This window comes from Vollenhovia emeryi, unplaced genomic scaffold (assembly GCF_000949405.1).
Source record: "Vollenhovia emeryi isolate VEMERY1.0 unplaced genomic scaffold, V.emery_V1.0 DF939145.1, whole genome shotgun sequence".
Classification (NCBI taxonomy): domain Eukaryota; kingdom Metazoa; phylum Arthropoda; class Insecta; order Hymenoptera; family Formicidae; genus Vollenhovia; species Vollenhovia emeryi.
In genome coordinates, this window is record NW_011967221.1 from 2361495 (window position 1) to 2378842 (window position 17348).

At 29.3% G+C, this 17348-nt stretch overlaps 1 protein-coding gene across 6 annotated transcripts in view; it reads right to left on the reverse strand.

The window, feature by feature from the left end:
• LOC105566371 (tyramine receptor 1-like) overlaps positions 1–16284 on the reverse strand; it is a 46199-nt gene extending 29915 nt beyond the window's left edge. The window contains exons 1-2 of one of the 6 annotated variants that reach the window (XM_012020306.1): positions 15839–16284; positions 14983–15430 (exon numbers count right to left, since the gene is read on the reverse strand). The gene's annotated coding sequence lies outside the window, so the exon portion shown is untranslated. Of the gene's footprint in view, positions 1–14982 lie in introns of all 6 variants that reach the window. The other 5 variants (XM_012020304.1, XM_012020303.1, XM_012020305.1 and 2 more) reach the window with 5 other exon arrangements.
• Positions 16285–17348: the final 1064 nt, after the last annotated feature.

Sequence of the window (17348 nt, forward strand, 5' to 3'; positions counted from 1 at the left end):
AGCAAGCGGCGAATCAGCCAATTACGAATCAACGTAAAATATTACCTAGCAGATATATCCGGTTAACATTCCTTTCCAATCCGATACATTATTCTCTTACCTTTTATTTGCTGTTTTCTGACATTACATTTACATTTTCTCTTTCTACATTTTATTTTTCAATTTCTCTTCTATCAATTATCTCTTTAATACACGTTAAATCGCTAAATATCAAGCTGCCAATACGAAATCCATCATTGGTTCAAATTTGCACACCCAAGGCACATGACTGAGAATCGATTCGCATTACGAAAAAGCTGCAACAATGCTCGTGGGATATGTTGGTCACGTTTCTTTAAAATGCGATTAGTCTTGTATTCTTAAATATATTGTTATGTAACTTTTCATTTACTCCTTAAAATTGTTTGTGTAATATGTATACGTTCACATTCTATTCTATAAAATATAACAATTATGTATTATACCTATTCAGAATACTTTAGATTGTCAACTTTTAAAAATAATCAATGTAAGTACTTAATTCGGAGGATTGTATGCCAAGTAAAATTCTAACAATAAGTAAATGATTTACTCGTTGTTAGATATCCGCAAACATTTTAATATCCAACCGCGCTGCCAGAGTTTCTTAGCAGAAAATTACTTCTTTGAGGGTATTAACTAAAGAAACTTTCAAGGACGGGGAAAATTTGCACGAAAATCTAATAACAAGCAATATTTCACGTTTATCCTTTGTGTAAAACGGATGACAATTTTTAAAACTTTTTAACGTCGTTCCTCCACAGTAGCCACCTCTAGATTTGGACGGAAACGACGCAATCAGAATTCGAAATACGTGAATAACACCCGTTGAAGCATTTTACGCCCTTTCCGCCGCTAAATGAATATTCACGTTCACACATTCGTGAAATATATTCTCTTTTAATACAAAAGGTATATGTACACGTCATGTACGAGTTCATGTATTTCAACGTGAAATCCATGGAACTTTTACACTTTGCATTACACCTTTCCAGACAGAATAGCTAGGCTCATATTTAATCTGAAAGTTACCTTCCTTGTGCTTCCAGTCAAACATGTATGCGAACATAGCGCGGGACATTTCGGCGAAAAGAATGATATATCGAAAACGTCAAATGCAACGTTTGGTTGCCACACATTCCTGCAGATCAGCATATAAAAATTGTGCAGAGGGAAACTGCAAAATCCCCGCAGGCTTTTTCGTTCACGTCCGATGATAGAAATTCTGACTGCGTGGTGTCACCGTTGGGATTATTTTCAGGAAACGATTTAAAAGAACGGTTATTTATATCATCGCAATTTTTTCTGGTAAACGCGCAACTAATTCTTTGTCACACTTGAAATTTATTTCCGCAATTGCTTTTATTTTAATGCGTTTATCACCGTTGTTATTATTTAATGTTTCACATTTATAACATCATAAAAATTTTTTTAATTGCTTCAACTTTTGCATAAAACTTTATAACACATTGTATCATGCGTGCTGAGTTACTTTATGCATCCAGATACATTTTTCTTTGTGTTAACTGTGTGATATATATTTCATTCTTTTAATAAAGATTTGATAAGAAAACGTGAAAGGAAGACAACAAGTAATTTTAGATAGTGATTTTATATTTTAAATATTTTGTATAAATATAATTAATTAAGACTGAGTTCCTATACGGCTTATAACGTTATCTTTTAATTTTCTAATAAATATAATCAGAATTATTGTGATCTGTTATCTATCTGTTACCTATCTTATCCGTTTTGTATTAAATTAAACATATTAAACGCGTATTAAACAATTGTTAATTAACATTTTATCTTTTTAAAATCGGTAAAAATGATACTTGACAAATCTATCTTTTTATTAAAAATGAATCTTTGAGTATGCGTGGGATAACCGATAATTTATTTAAAAATTAATGATATAAGTATTAACATCAAATAATACATTAATTAAAGTGTTATCCATTTAAATTGATAGCAATAGCTTCGCAAAAGGATCTTTATCATTAAAAGGAAACATCTTCAATGTCTCGTGTTCGAGAACGAAACAAAATATAGGTAACGTCGATAATGGGTATCCTGTATGCAGGGTGAGTTCGTACATATACTTTACTTTACGAATCCTATGTACCCTATTACGACATGAATAAAGCATAGAAACGTGCGAGAACGGTAGTTCTGCATTCAACAGTGAAGCAATTATGATATGCTTTTTGTGTACGAGCCTCTATACGTATCTCCCTTCAAGGTAAAATATATACGACTATAACGTCAAAGATCACATCAATATCATAAATTGTTCCACACAATCAGTACTTATACAGCATGGCAAGGATTATAGTATAACGATTATGATTCATAGCTGCATTATTCATATTTCCCGTATAATATATGGATTCTATTAAAATTCTCTTATCTCGTTATTATAAAAGTTTTAGCGACGTCGTAATCGATGATCCAAAAAAACCAATAACTAATAACTGTTTTCTATGTTATCGCACGTCTTTTAAAGAAAACAGAAGAATATCGTATGGAAATTTAACTGTAAAGTCAATCATTTTATTGATTCAAAAATAGGCATGTTTGATTTGTGATTAATAAAAAGTAGTAATTAAAATAAAATAATACACACTTAAATAAAAAACAAAAATTTAACATATGTCTCCTTTATGCACGCTTTTACATATATTATATTTTTCAAAATGTTGCTATTAAAAAATTGTCAGACCTTTACGTTTTACAATAAAGGTCAGAGTATTATATTTAAACGAACAATTTAGTTCAAATAAAGGATACATTGTTAAATTATCAAATTGCAAATTAAACGATGATTTATCTATATCGTGGATCTAATTACATTAATATGCACTACAAACTGACGTTGCATATATCTGTCAATTACGAATAAACTTTTCAAAGATACCATTCGAAACAACATTACAGTCCTTTCAATTAGATAGTCAGGCAAAAACATGATCTGATATTCCTCATACGTTTTCCGACATTTATACAAAATTAACATGCAATTGTTTCTATCATAATAAGATGTTACAACTTTAATTTGCTAAATAGATATTTAATCCAATGTATCATAGAGTTAAACGACAAATTTTCAGAAATATTACAACATGTGTGGACCTTGTAATTAATGGTTTTAATTAGTAATTACGTATTTACTAAAACGCGACAAGTTACATCGTGCTTTTGTACGTCGTAACAGCTGTCAGTAGTCGCAATTAACTTGCCGAAAATGCCTATTACAATATATGATTATGTAATTGTACGCGTGGTCACTGCACATTGTGGCTAAATACGTATACACATAAATGCCAGGAAAATTTGTAAGGGACACTAAAGCGACAATTTTAATGTTCTACTTTGTTCCATAATTGAGGACAATTACATTCGTCCACCGACATTTCTGGTATTTTTATGAGAGTTTCATTAATGCTCGTTTCTCATTGGCAGTTTTGTACGATGTTCCGCAATGCAGGACGCGAGTAAAAAAAGGAAGCCTGCTGAGTTACAAAGCCGCATTCGATTTAATCCTCGAGCCACAATTAAGCGCGCTAAAATCAGAGCGTTTGCTGCATTTCAAGATCGAGGGATTGAGAAATGCTTCTTTTATTCTCGCTTAAGTTTTCAGCTAACACTGCGAAAAGCCAACACGATATGCGTACACCTAAACAAAAACATTTTATTGAGCTTATTCTTACTTCCACTAGTATTTCCTATACGTAAACGAAAATAATAGGAAGAACTATATTATCAAATTTAAATAAGTGGTAAAACCATATATAGAATTCATATCGTAATTTGTTTGTTTTCTACATATATGTATAAATATGTATATTGGATACGTTTTGTAAAAGAAATAAGGTACAAGATGTAATGATACTGTTTTTAAAATTATATAACGTTGTATTTATATGGAGAAGAATATCATATCGTTACAACACACACTTATAACCTATTTTGACTTTATGATATCAAATATATTTTAATTAAGTGCCATTAGAGTCAATAGAAACATTCAGAAACGAAAAGATAGTACATTTGATAAAAAAAGCAATTAGTATAGACGCAATGTATATTAAATACGAAAACGATTTAATATCAGGAAGCAGAAAACTCCATAATTCATGGACGAAATAAAAATTTTTGAAATTCATATACGAATGTATATTGCCATATGGCAAGAAACGCAAGCGATGCAACAATAAATTTGATCTTAAAAATATTAAATTGTAATTACATGTGACACGATCGCAATTGTTCATATTAATAATTCGTCAACTCTAAATTTAGCCAAGCACACATCTAAAGTAATAAATGTCAAATGGTCACTAGTGTTTATAAATAGTACAGTCCAATTTAGACTAAAATCTTGCAAGTTAAAATAAACTCATTCTTTTTCAAGGAAACTGATATTCTTTATCAATTACAAGTTAAGAGAGAAGTTGCTTTATAATAATTAAATATAATAATTAGAGAAAGGTAGATAATGAGTGTAAATTTTCGTTATTTTGCACATTTAATACATATTATAAACATTCATATGATACTTATTTAATTTTTAGAATCATATTTATCGAATGCGCGAGAGAATTATAAAAAGTTTATAATTAATTTTATAATGTGCAGCTGAGTAAAATTTAATATTAAACACATTGTCACCGATATTTTCAAAGAATCAAAAATAGAGAAATCTCATTTTCTCTTTATTACACTTGGTTATTTTATCCTAACAAAATTTTATATTAGAGTTTAATGAAATCTATGATTTTAAATTTCCTCTTTTTACGAAATTTTTTCAAGAAAACGCATTTCGCAGCTTTCCTTTTTTCATTTCATGTCTGATAGAACTTTTTTCGTTACGTATGTTCCCTCATTTCCTCCATCTCATCAACTCGCAGTGCGGTTGGAACGAGATAGAAAACTGAATGCAAGTTAGTATACGAAAAGAGAAAAAAGGTTATTATTTATCAGATAATTGCTTCTTTGTTCCAATTGAGTAGCTTTAAATATGAAAGCAAACAATTTGACGATTCAATATTATCTATTCATCATCATGTTCTCCCTACAAGTACATAATAATATGGATCAATAAATAAAATGCTAGTAAATAGGAAAAAATAATAAAATATAGTATAAATATTAAATAAATTATTAAATTTTTATTTGCAAAAAATTATTCACAAACAATTAGCGAAAATCTTTCTACAATATTTCACTTACCATACCACTATAATTTTTTATAATAAAACATTGTAACAAACAGACTAACGAGATTTGATTTTAAGGTATAAACTATTGTATAATTGATGCAAGTGACCATAGGGACGATTTATAGTCGGATCTTGTATTAAGATTGTCTTAAAATCATCTTTAGATAATCCGTAACCAATAAAACGTTCCATACAGCATCCTAAGATAAACTAAAGATGATCTTAAATATATGATCTGACTGGATGAATACCGGCCTAGGTGGCATATATATCCGTAGATGCATTCATGCCGTATAACTTCGTAGACTCTTCTTTATACCGTACTAAACTATCGACAAAGCAATTGTCACGCACAACACATTAATTCACAGCAGCTAAACGATGCAGCCAGAGAAATGATTTTCACGTACACAATACGGTGCGACGAAACTTGGTGCGCATGTATTACGTCAAACTTATCTAATTTGCATGTGCTTTTCAAAGTTACGATGGAAATTATGTGTTAAGCGAAAATTGAGTAGGAAGGCGCATAACTGCCGTGTGCTCGTAAGCATGTGTACAATCAATTGATGCATAATTGTTGATAATGTGACCTTTTAGCTCTCCGCGGAACTTACGATCCTACCATAATTTCAAACAAATGTTCACATTTGGGACACATATGTTATTTCAATTGCAACTCGCAAAGCAATGAACGTTATTTCAACGAGAAATAAACATTTGGTATTAAAATTCATGAAATATCTCAGCACATACTTAGGAAAAGCGAACGAGATTTTCAGATATATATGCAACATGATCATGTATCAATAATTCAGTATACATAGATGCGATGGAAATTACGTTTGGTGCAGCAAAACTCGCTGCTTGTCGATTTCTATCGAGAGAAATGTCGTGTGACGTTGAATCATAAATTATATTATCTGACAAGGAACTGAAAAGATTGACGCGAGAAGCATCTACAAATTTTCCTAAAGTTTATATGACAGGAAGGGCAAAATTTCTTTTTTCGTTGGTAATGCTTTTTCAATTAAATATCAGTTCTTTACTGTCGATTTTAAAAGCTTTTGAGGCTATTAAAGAGTTAAACTTTTCATCTATTAAATCAAATAATAAGTATAAAAGTTTGTAAGAATAAAATAAAAATAAATCTGTTAGAGTAAACTTTTATCATATTTTTATATTTCCATGAATTGTGTGTAGAATTTTTTATTTATTACATAAACTTTAGTTCAAGAAATTGAAAATGACTCAAAATTACATTTAAAAAATGTTATTATAGCTTTTTTGTTTGTAAGTACCTCTATTTTTCTATATTCGAATTTGATATGATAAATAAACTATTAATCTGAATATAGAAAAATAGAGCTACTCATTATTTTAAAAAATATATAATACAATTTTATTTTTACATAATTTTATGTCATTTTCAATTAAAAAAACTTTTTGTAGGGACGTATTATTTTCTGATTATTCATCTCATGTATTTCAATATTATAAATTAAAGAATTACAAAAAAGGTGGGATTTAATTCATACCGCCACTAGGAGAAATTTACCTTTACTCTTACCAAAAGCTTTTTAATCAGGAGATGATGCTCTTTTAACTCAGTGAAAAATGAGATATTTTAAATAATATTATATTCCCTGAAGTTCTTCGTTCTATGAGTGCCTAAAAACTGACTTTTTATTACTTGATAATTTTTGAATGTAAAAAACCTCAATATCAAATTTATGAAATAGCTGCAACGCGCTTGGAATTTTGCGGACTCTGACATAAGATCTTGCTTTTTTAAGCAAAGATATACGTTATTAGTATTTTCTAGAGCGTGTTGTGCAATATCTAGCACAGGAAACGAAACGTAAAACGCACACGTTCTACATCAAAATGTACTTTAGCTCTTTAGTATACAAGTAGCGTATACGTATATAGGCAGCACCATTTATAATATAAAATAAACATAGCATCGGAATGTACTTTTATTCTATTTGAAAATAAAGTAAAAGCACTTATTATCGCATTATTTGCTAAATAATATTGAATGTAGACCTTTCCAATTCACTAAAGCTTATTATTACTTAAACCAATTATTTAACCAATGCAGCATGTCAATTATCATATATGTATATTATGATACATCATAAATGTTCATTACGACCATATAGCGATCGATTAAATCCTAACTTTATTTTCTCATCAGAAGTAAATCGATGCATAAATTATTAAATAGCTAATTAAAATGAAAATCAAAATGTTACAGTCATGATAGTACTCCTCATTATAATTCCAAACGTTTGTCACATAATTATGAAACTTATCATATTACATTAAGTTATATTATATGTTCAGAATTTAAATTGTAAGGTAAGGTGAGTTAATTAGGTGTGAAGATAACACGCTTATTTCTTATAACCGTACGTTTTTGTCTTTTACATCACACGGTTAACTTCGTAAGGATATAACTATGCAAATTTATAATTTTTTTATTCCGATACATAATAATTTTGTCATATTATTGTTATTAATATTAATTATAAATGTCATTCATAAATGCAAAACATTTCTTTTTTACATTGTAATTTTTTTCAGGTGTTAAATTAATTTTGACATTAAGTATTTAATATCAAACGTTGTGAATAATCAAATGTAAAGCATTTAATCCTGTAAAAAACAGACTTACAAATTAAATAATTTTTGTCACCGGACAATAATAATATACAATAATCTTACTTCTAAAGAATAACAATGACAGTGATGACTTAATTTCTCATAACTGCAATTACTTGGTTAAAATCAATTGAAAGGATTTTCGAGTATTTATAATATATACTTTTTTATACAGATCTCTGTGAAAAGATGTTCCATTATTTCTGATATCATATTTCTTATTGCCAGCTCTTGTCGAGTTATACGAGCGGGTCGTATGAAATTCTTGGACTTCGGTTCTAGTTACTTCTTTTTCTGTAACTTTCACGTATACTTGTAACTTTATATACCAATATATACATATAATAGGTGCACATCTATATCTATACCGCTTCAAATATTCAACTAATTTCTCTGCACTTTAATTATTTTATTTAAGTTATTCTGCTATAAAGTAAAATTTGTATTATATGAAAACTTTTTAAAATAATTCCTTTCATAAATCCTTCCTCATTTTAATCAGTATTATTAATTTTACCAGTTTAAATAGAAAATAATATATGAAAGTACGATAAAACATTACGTATATAGTACAGGAATATTTTTGTTGCACAATAATTAAAAACTATTTCACAATTTTAATAGATACAATTATAAAATACATAAACGCACCGTTAAAATTTTACATTTGTATTGTGTATTATTATTATTATTAATTGTATATATATATTAATTGTATATATTATATGTACATATATGTACATTCATATAATAAAAAAATCTTAAATATAAAATGTCTTTCAATAGGTATACATTTACATGTATTTCAATATATAAGATATGGAATATTTTTCATCTTTTAGATTTTGTTTATTACAACAAATAAAAAACTATTAATGAATGATGCAGAAAAAATGTATATGATACAAACGATGAGTATAATAATTCGCGATGAATCAGATGGAGAGTTATCAAAGAATTCAAATAAACAGTTGAAGCTTCTTATTTGTCTCTTTTATAATAAACGTTCAATTAAGTCAATTTTTCTACTGCCGCAAAGATGTTTTACACTTGAATGAAAAGATCCCTTTCCTCAATTATACTATACTGACTCGTTTCTTCTATTGTAAGTTGTCTTCATTTATTTGTCTTTATTCTTTGTTCGTTGGATTCTCTATTGTATCATATTATTTTATTTTATCGTCCTTCCGATTCAACTACAATGAAGAATACTTGCAATGAATATATGTTGGTCATAAGTTGCTATCATTTTTATTTCTAAGTCGTTTTTTATCCACGGAGTTATAAATTGTTATAAATTATCGTCAGTTCGGGCGTTCTATAGCGGCTATTATTTTTTTCATCTTATAAGAACATAAATATTGTTTATTTAAAACAATTTCTTGTATAAAATATCACAAATATTTCCTATGTACTTGAATGCAAACATCAGCTGCTCTTTTCAATATATTGTAATTAAATAAGAGTAAACTGTTACAATGTTCGCGGAACTCCAAGTTAGTATAGGAATTAAATGGTTCGTTTACTAAACTTTTCTCATAAATATTATCGATAGTTGGGACACGTTGCATAAAATTAGTTTAAAAAATGATTGATATACATATTTAGCTTTAACAATAAGGAATCGACTACAAAATTTTGCAATGCATTATAATCATTATTTCTGATTAATAACAATATATTTTTTATTTCTTTTATTAATCGCACAATTTAGTAATTATAAAAATTATGTAGCATATATTTTAAAACAAGATCTTGTTATTTCGTATAGTATTTCTTATAACCTCTATTAAGTAGAAATTTAATACAAGACTAATAGGAAGAGTACTATGAACGGTACGTTTAATAAAAATATTGTCTGAAATTATAATTATTTTATGTTTCTTAAAGAACGCATACGAATTGTCGAAATCTCGAACGTGTCAATTTTATATGCATGTGGGTTAAGACTTTCGCCAAGACTTCGCGCAATTAAAACTACTGATTGTTGATAAAGTACCCGAACCAACCATCAATAACTTTCGAGCAAGTTGCACCTGCACCAGCATTTCATGTACCTATCACAGGAAATCGATTCGAGAGCTTTATCGACAGAATAATTGCACTTAGCAACATTCCGTACCTGACACGGCACCATCTCTATACCATTTCTAATTTCTATTACAATGATTACAACCAAACCTGTCAAACTTATCGAATTTGTCATAAAGTTAATAAGATATAGATAGGGTTTGATCCCGATATAGTTCATAAAAAATTTAAAAATTACCGGATAATATTTGGTGAAAATTTGCAATTAATACTTATTTAATACGTATGTTATCAGATTTGCTTGGTAACATTTTATATTTAAGAAATTAGAAATTGTAATAAATCTTAATTAGTGAAAACTGAAATTACTTCAATAATTAATTAAAGTACTTTGCAAGTTTAAGAAAAACTTAGCGCGCTCAATGAAATACAGAAGTATCTCTAAATCTTCTTTTTGGGAAATCAATAGTGTTTTTATAAAATTTTGCTATTTTACATTTTGTTTTAGCATAAATTCAATTTCTCAATCAAGAATTGATTATTCCCTTCAATTATCTAACCTGCGAGTGCATTCTAATCAATTGGTATTTGATTTTACTAACAGAGAGAGAGAGAACCCAAAGTTATTATGTTCACATTAACCATAATAGATTAATAATTGAAATAAAATTTCATTCAGAATAGTATAGATAACAGCAACATAAATGTCAAATTTTTTATATTGTTTTAATCAACTTTTAATACTTTTTGTATTAAAATAAATCAAGTATCGTTCTATTCCTTAAAAATTTATTACAAAACTGATATTGTCCTAAAATGCCAGACACATTTTTAATTCTTCAGAATAATAAATCACAAAATCCTTCTTAAGGACGAGGAACTTCTTGCTCATTCTTATCACGTCAACTTTATTCTTTAATATACTGGAAAAAAATAATATTTTAGAAAACTCGCAAATGTATTGGAAGCATGCGTCTACCATAAGTCAAACGAGATAACGGCACTTCGAAAGAATATCGTCATCGCCTCTTAAAGTAAGATTTTTCTTTAATAAACAATATACATGAGAGCCACATGCGCCCTGCTAACACGAACTTCTTTTCTTGTGCAGTGGGAAATGTACAACGGCCGCCAATGAGAATGTCACAATGTAAAAAACCAGGCGTCAGCATTAAAACGTCAAAGAGCAACGAAGAACGCTCTGCGAGATTACTTCGGTCTAACAAGAGATCAGCACGACCGAGTGGAACCTATAACATCTCTTGACCGTGAAACGAGGCTGAACGTGTTTAATCAATTAACATCTACGAATTCAGCAATGTTCCGACATACCGTTATTGTGCTTATTTCGCTCGCGAGAACGTTCCAAAAAAATCATTGTTATAATAAATATCTACGTACAAAAATTTGAGATCGGCTTGAATCGAAGAGGAATAAAAATCGTGACAACTAGATCAGTATGTGAGACACATAAGAGATAAAAATTTTCACCCTGTTCCAGAGTACAAGTGTCTGAAGTTCTTATTCTTCGAAATCGATACTTGATATCAGTTGACGTAAAACTCATATCAGTTTGCAACTCACATTTCACAATACAAAGCCGATTTTTCTTCGACAAATAACAAATAACTTTCAAAATATATAAATTATTAACACAGAAGAAGTATTCAGAAAATTTACACAACAAACCCATATGGCAATTTATTTTTACAGTTTTAATAGAAAGAGATAGTTCCGCTTTCATATTATTCAATTTATCTTTAACCATTGATGTAATTTCAACAAAATTCTTATACCTAATTAAATTAATGTTTATTGTTGAAAAATCTAATATTATATATTCTTTTTGTACAATTTTATTGGCTTTATTTCTCAACAGTAATTAAATTTATTAGTAAAAAATATTAATTTTTAATTTATAAAAAATACGAAGGGAAGATTATTCTTTACAAATAACTCCATTAGAAAATTAAATTTGTGAATGACGAAGAGTAAGTAAAAGAAGACGACGCGATAAGAATGAGTGAGATATATTACGTAGTATTAAAATATTTAATAAAATAATATTTACATATTAAATACTAGACATTTTATGTACAGAAGCTCCGTATCGAGAACTTCCAGATGATTTTAAAAAATGATACACAATGTACGCTTCGTTGACTATCTTATGTTACACGAAATAACAACGAGATTTCTTAACAAAGAGTACTTTTCCATGTCAACTATTCAAGCTTGCATCTGGCATGTGTTAGGCGCCAACCCGCAAGTTAAAAATGTATGACAACCATAAAAACTGGCATGATCTCGTGTAACAAAAACAACCCAACGCGCACCTGCAAAATCATTTCTTTCTACTTCGCGTTAATAAATTTTTTTTGGGTCGTTTCTAGATGTATATGTTTATGAGGCAACACTTTTTAAATTATGCTCTGTTAAGACTGTGCTTCATGAAAGATGAACTTTTCCGTAATGGAAAAAGATATACTAGAGAAAGTATATTAAATAGTATACGAGGCAAGATACTCAAATGAGTATGATGCAAATGAGTATGACGTCTAATGAGTACGATGTTATATATATATGCTGGAAATAATCCAGCCTAGCTTGAAATACTTATTACATACGCCCGGCTCGTATTTTTACCGAATACATTTTCCCTCCGATTTCAAATTATCAAGCACATTGTTTCTGCGAAATTGAGATCCATACGAAAATATTTATTAAAACCTCTTTTACAACTTCGATACTTTTTAGAGATCGTAAAACGGACGGTTCCCAGATGCATAAAGAGATGAATTAAGTCTAATGAGAATAATAGTTATACGCATAAATAGAAAGCACAAATTATCTTACAATTAATAGCATGATTTGAACAGATCAATTTTCATTACAAATTGAGTTAGTACATGTTTCTTTCTTACTGTTACTATATTACTGTATACAATACTTATCTCTACAGAAAAAATGATATGCCATAATTTAACGAAGTTAAAGAGATAAAAATTCCACCAGTTTTTGAGCAGAAGAGAAATTCTTGCCAGTAGAATACTCATAATGTAACTTTTGCTTTCCTTAAATTACACTACTTATATTTTGACAAAGCTTATACGATCATCATAACTTCATTATGTTGCATTATTTCCTGAAAATATTTTATGTTACCTCGATTTTCGCTTGAGGAATGTTAAAAATTGCAAACCAAAATGTGCGATTCGATTAAAATATAATTGATTCATTTAAATTATGTTATTTAATTGCAATGTTATTTAGTTACCACGTGGATCATTATCTGCGCTTTGGCTTTCATTTTGGCTTTAATTTATTCTATAAAAACTTTTCTATTTTAAAGCAGATAATTGATTATTTTTACCAAATTTAATTCAATTTTTCCAATTAAATGAAATATTTTTATTAATTTTCGTTCAGTGTTATACTCTCTGTTCCTATATTTTAGTATCTTTATTAACATGCGTAATTAACATGTTCCAGTTGTTGAATATAAATGCTTTAATTTCTACTACATAGCATAAGTTTTCAATAAATTAATGATTAAACTCTGTACTAAGATTTCCCGTAAATAAATCTAAGGTAAATAACGATGACGGGATTAAATAGCGGAGAAACTAGGAGAACGTAGGAGCACAAAAAGTGAAGAATAGCAGTAAGCAAATTGAGTTGTTTATGCAGTTGTGGTCCAAGTTCGTGAAAACACGCTGCTCAAACAACGTCGAACATTACGGAGGCGACGATAATAAATTTACAGTAATTCTTCAAACACTCGATAAGCATGCGATGATCGATTTTGCATAAAAGTACGCGCCATTCATGTAAATGTCGGTCTTTCGCGCTCAAGTTTCTTGCATATTGATTTTAATTCAAACTCGCTCGCCAAATTGTATCATTAATGACGAATTGTTCGCGAGACTGACGATCTCTCGTGGAATTTTGAATGCATGTTATAATTGAACTGATTATTCTAAGAATAATTGTAATTAATAATTATTGTAATTGTGTGAATTCGCGCACAGTAGATGAATCATCTATTTACGAAACATTACATTCATTTATTATATGCATTTTCGAATAATGACGGCCAATCAATAATAAAAGCCAATTTACAATAGCAATTATTTTTACGAAACAATTTTACTTCAAGTCTGTTTACTGTACACAGTATCACGCGCCTCGACTTAGTATTCCGATCCTTCTTAAGCAAACGGAATGCCAACGCCAGAACCTCTGATAATAGATAGGGATTCCTCGAATACTAGAATGCAATCTCATTTCAAATTCGCATAAAAGCAATCGAGATTGCAGCACTCAATTTTATTTCGCGACACCTGTTAGAAATTTCTACAACCATAAAATTGTTTATTACAGACAAAATCTTCCTAGTCGCGCTGTGCTTTCGACGCTAGGACAGTAAAATTTGCATTTACAATCTGCCGGCGAAGCAACTGCTAACACAGAAAATATGAAAATCATATTACGGCATAATATTCTAACGTGATGGTTTTCCCGCGGGTTACTCTAGTTATCCGATTAATTACACACAAGCCGTAACAAATTCAATTTGTGTAGTAATAAAGGACACGTGTAAAACTAAACTCGAAACATATTAGTGTTCCGGTTAAAAGTTTACCACAGTCTTATGTGTTTAATTCAAGCATATAACTTTTTGTTGATATAAAGCTATCAAAAGAGGATGTAAGCATTGTAATGCTATTGAGAAAACGATAAAAAGTTTTAACACCTTTTTGTGTGAAACTTATTTTTTATGTACCATTTTATTTGGTTAATTTTTTTTATGTAAGATTTTTTAGTCTCTGTTATTCAAAATTTTAATACAATTTATATAATCAGGAACATAATTCATAATAAAATAAATTTATGTATATCTACATATTATATATTATTGTTGTCGAAGAAACTTCTAAATTTATAGAGGCCTGGCAATATAGTATTAAACTAGAAATAGATTTCAACTGTACAATTTATAAATGTTATAATAACGTTAAATATATATCCGTACACAACTTACCAGATGATAGAGAGAGAGCCAGATGATATTGATCACAGTTTATTTCAAGTGCAATAACGAAGTCAATTTGAAATTAATTAATTACATTATTGACATTACGTGTAAATAGTCTCATGTGGTTAAATACAAATACTCTATTCCATATGTGTCATATAACATTTATCGCCGCAGTGAATGACGCGCGAATATCATAGATACTATGACATAAACGTCAACGTGTACGTCGCGTTAATTGTTCGTATGCTTCCGCCTTACAAGACTTCATTAATTAAAGTGTTCACGATATACCATGATGCTCGAAAGCCGACATCAAACGCGCCATGTGTCGTCCGTAAAATATAGTCTCATATAATATCACACATTTCGCATCATAAGCACGTAATGTGTAATATCCGGAACGCCGACACCTTCAATGTACGAGAATCAGCGCGGAAAGATAAATATATGTCTAAATGTAAAAATTACCTGTGGTTAACACAATTTTTACTAATTCATTTAAAAATTTCGCGCAATAAATATTTAATGTTCAATTAGCGCAATGCATCTCACATATTGTTAATGTTTAATACGGGCGAGAAATTAATTTACATGACGCGCGCATAAAAAATTAATTTAAATATTGTTAGATCTTGGACGTATTTTCTATTCACCGGTTATTATTAATTTTTTCGTCTTGTGTAAAATACTCGATGTTTACCCAATATAAAATATTCTTCTTATTTGTTACTTGTATCATCTTTAATATTACAATTTACCTAACGCGATTTATTTCGTCGTTAATTTATCAGATAATTATCCTTAATTACCTGATAAATTTACCTATTTATGCGTTTGCGTTACACCATATACCATATACCGTATCATCTGCTTGCGAATAGTTGAATTAATAACAGCGTTTAAACGGATACTGTCGGCATGATTAATTCACTAGCATGTAGATATGCGGCTAATTGTCTTCTGATGAGCATTCGAAATCACAATCCGTCGTTCACATTACATCCCGGTTGAGCATACATTTCTCGCAATACGAATGAAAATTAACATAAATATTTACTGCCGGACTTTTACTTTAACTTGTCTTCTTCGTCTTACGTTTCAATTCGAGACGATTGTTAAAATTATCCTTGTTTTAAGTTAGATTGTTTTACACTTTTGCACAATTAAATATAATGTATCATATAATCATCGATAGTGATTTTTGTGTATAATTTTATTAATGACTGATCTCTTGAACATCGCACGAACTTGCAGATTACACACGAACATTCGGGAGAAACGTGTTTTCGGCACGAAGATCGCGCGCGTACTGAAAATCCCAGCAACCACCCCATCGACCCTCACTATCTGCCCTCGTTCCAATACAGCAACGATGTATATGTAACGCGCACATGTAAAACGCGTAGGCTGTGCATTTGGGGCTGATAAAAGTAAAAATGCATTTGCAAAGTACCTCTTTTACAAAATTTTTTATTTATCGTTTTATTTATCTCAATTATATCGTTTCTGTCGATTGTAGCGAACGAGAAATTGTCTTTGTACAAGCAATAAATATATGATTACAATAATAACCACGTACAAATAAACAATTACCCGGTTACAATCATTAAAATCGTTAATTATCAATGTAATCGTGTAATCTAACCCATTAAATTTCATATTTTCGCAATTAAATAATTTGTATACTTTATACAGAAAGAGTTGAAATAATAAAATAATTTTGTTATTATAATATAATAAGTCTTTCTTTTCTATTTATTATTATAATAATAAAATTAATCATACACGTACTGTCTTTTTAGTTGTACATACAAGTTTATGTTATACAATTCAAATCCTGGAGTTAATTGTTCAATTAAATTGTTCATTAAATACGAGACATTTCGGAAACTTACATTTGTGCTGCGCATTCAATTATCAGCCGCAACTGTAACAATTTTGTATTCGCTTTGTGACAATTATACTACCTTCTGTCTCCTATTCAGAAGATACCGTGTTACCCACGCTAGTTTAACTACGCTGATTGAGCTGAAGCAATGATTCGAATATCAGTGCATCAGATCGAACACTACCAAATAGACATATAGATTCACGTTATAAACTACTGGAAATAAAAGCAAATCAATTTGCATCTTTTACTAGTAAAAGAAAGCGGTGAAATATATTAAACTTAACAGCTATTAATTTTGTCACATTTTCTGTAAGACATCATTATATTGTTAAGAAAATAAAATCTCTCTTTATTTTTATTTTACAAAATTGTATTATATATTAACTATATTAACTATTTAACTTTCTTAATTAATAAAGGAAGACCCTTAACTCATAACTAAAAAAATTATGAAATTTTGACAATAGATATTGTCCTA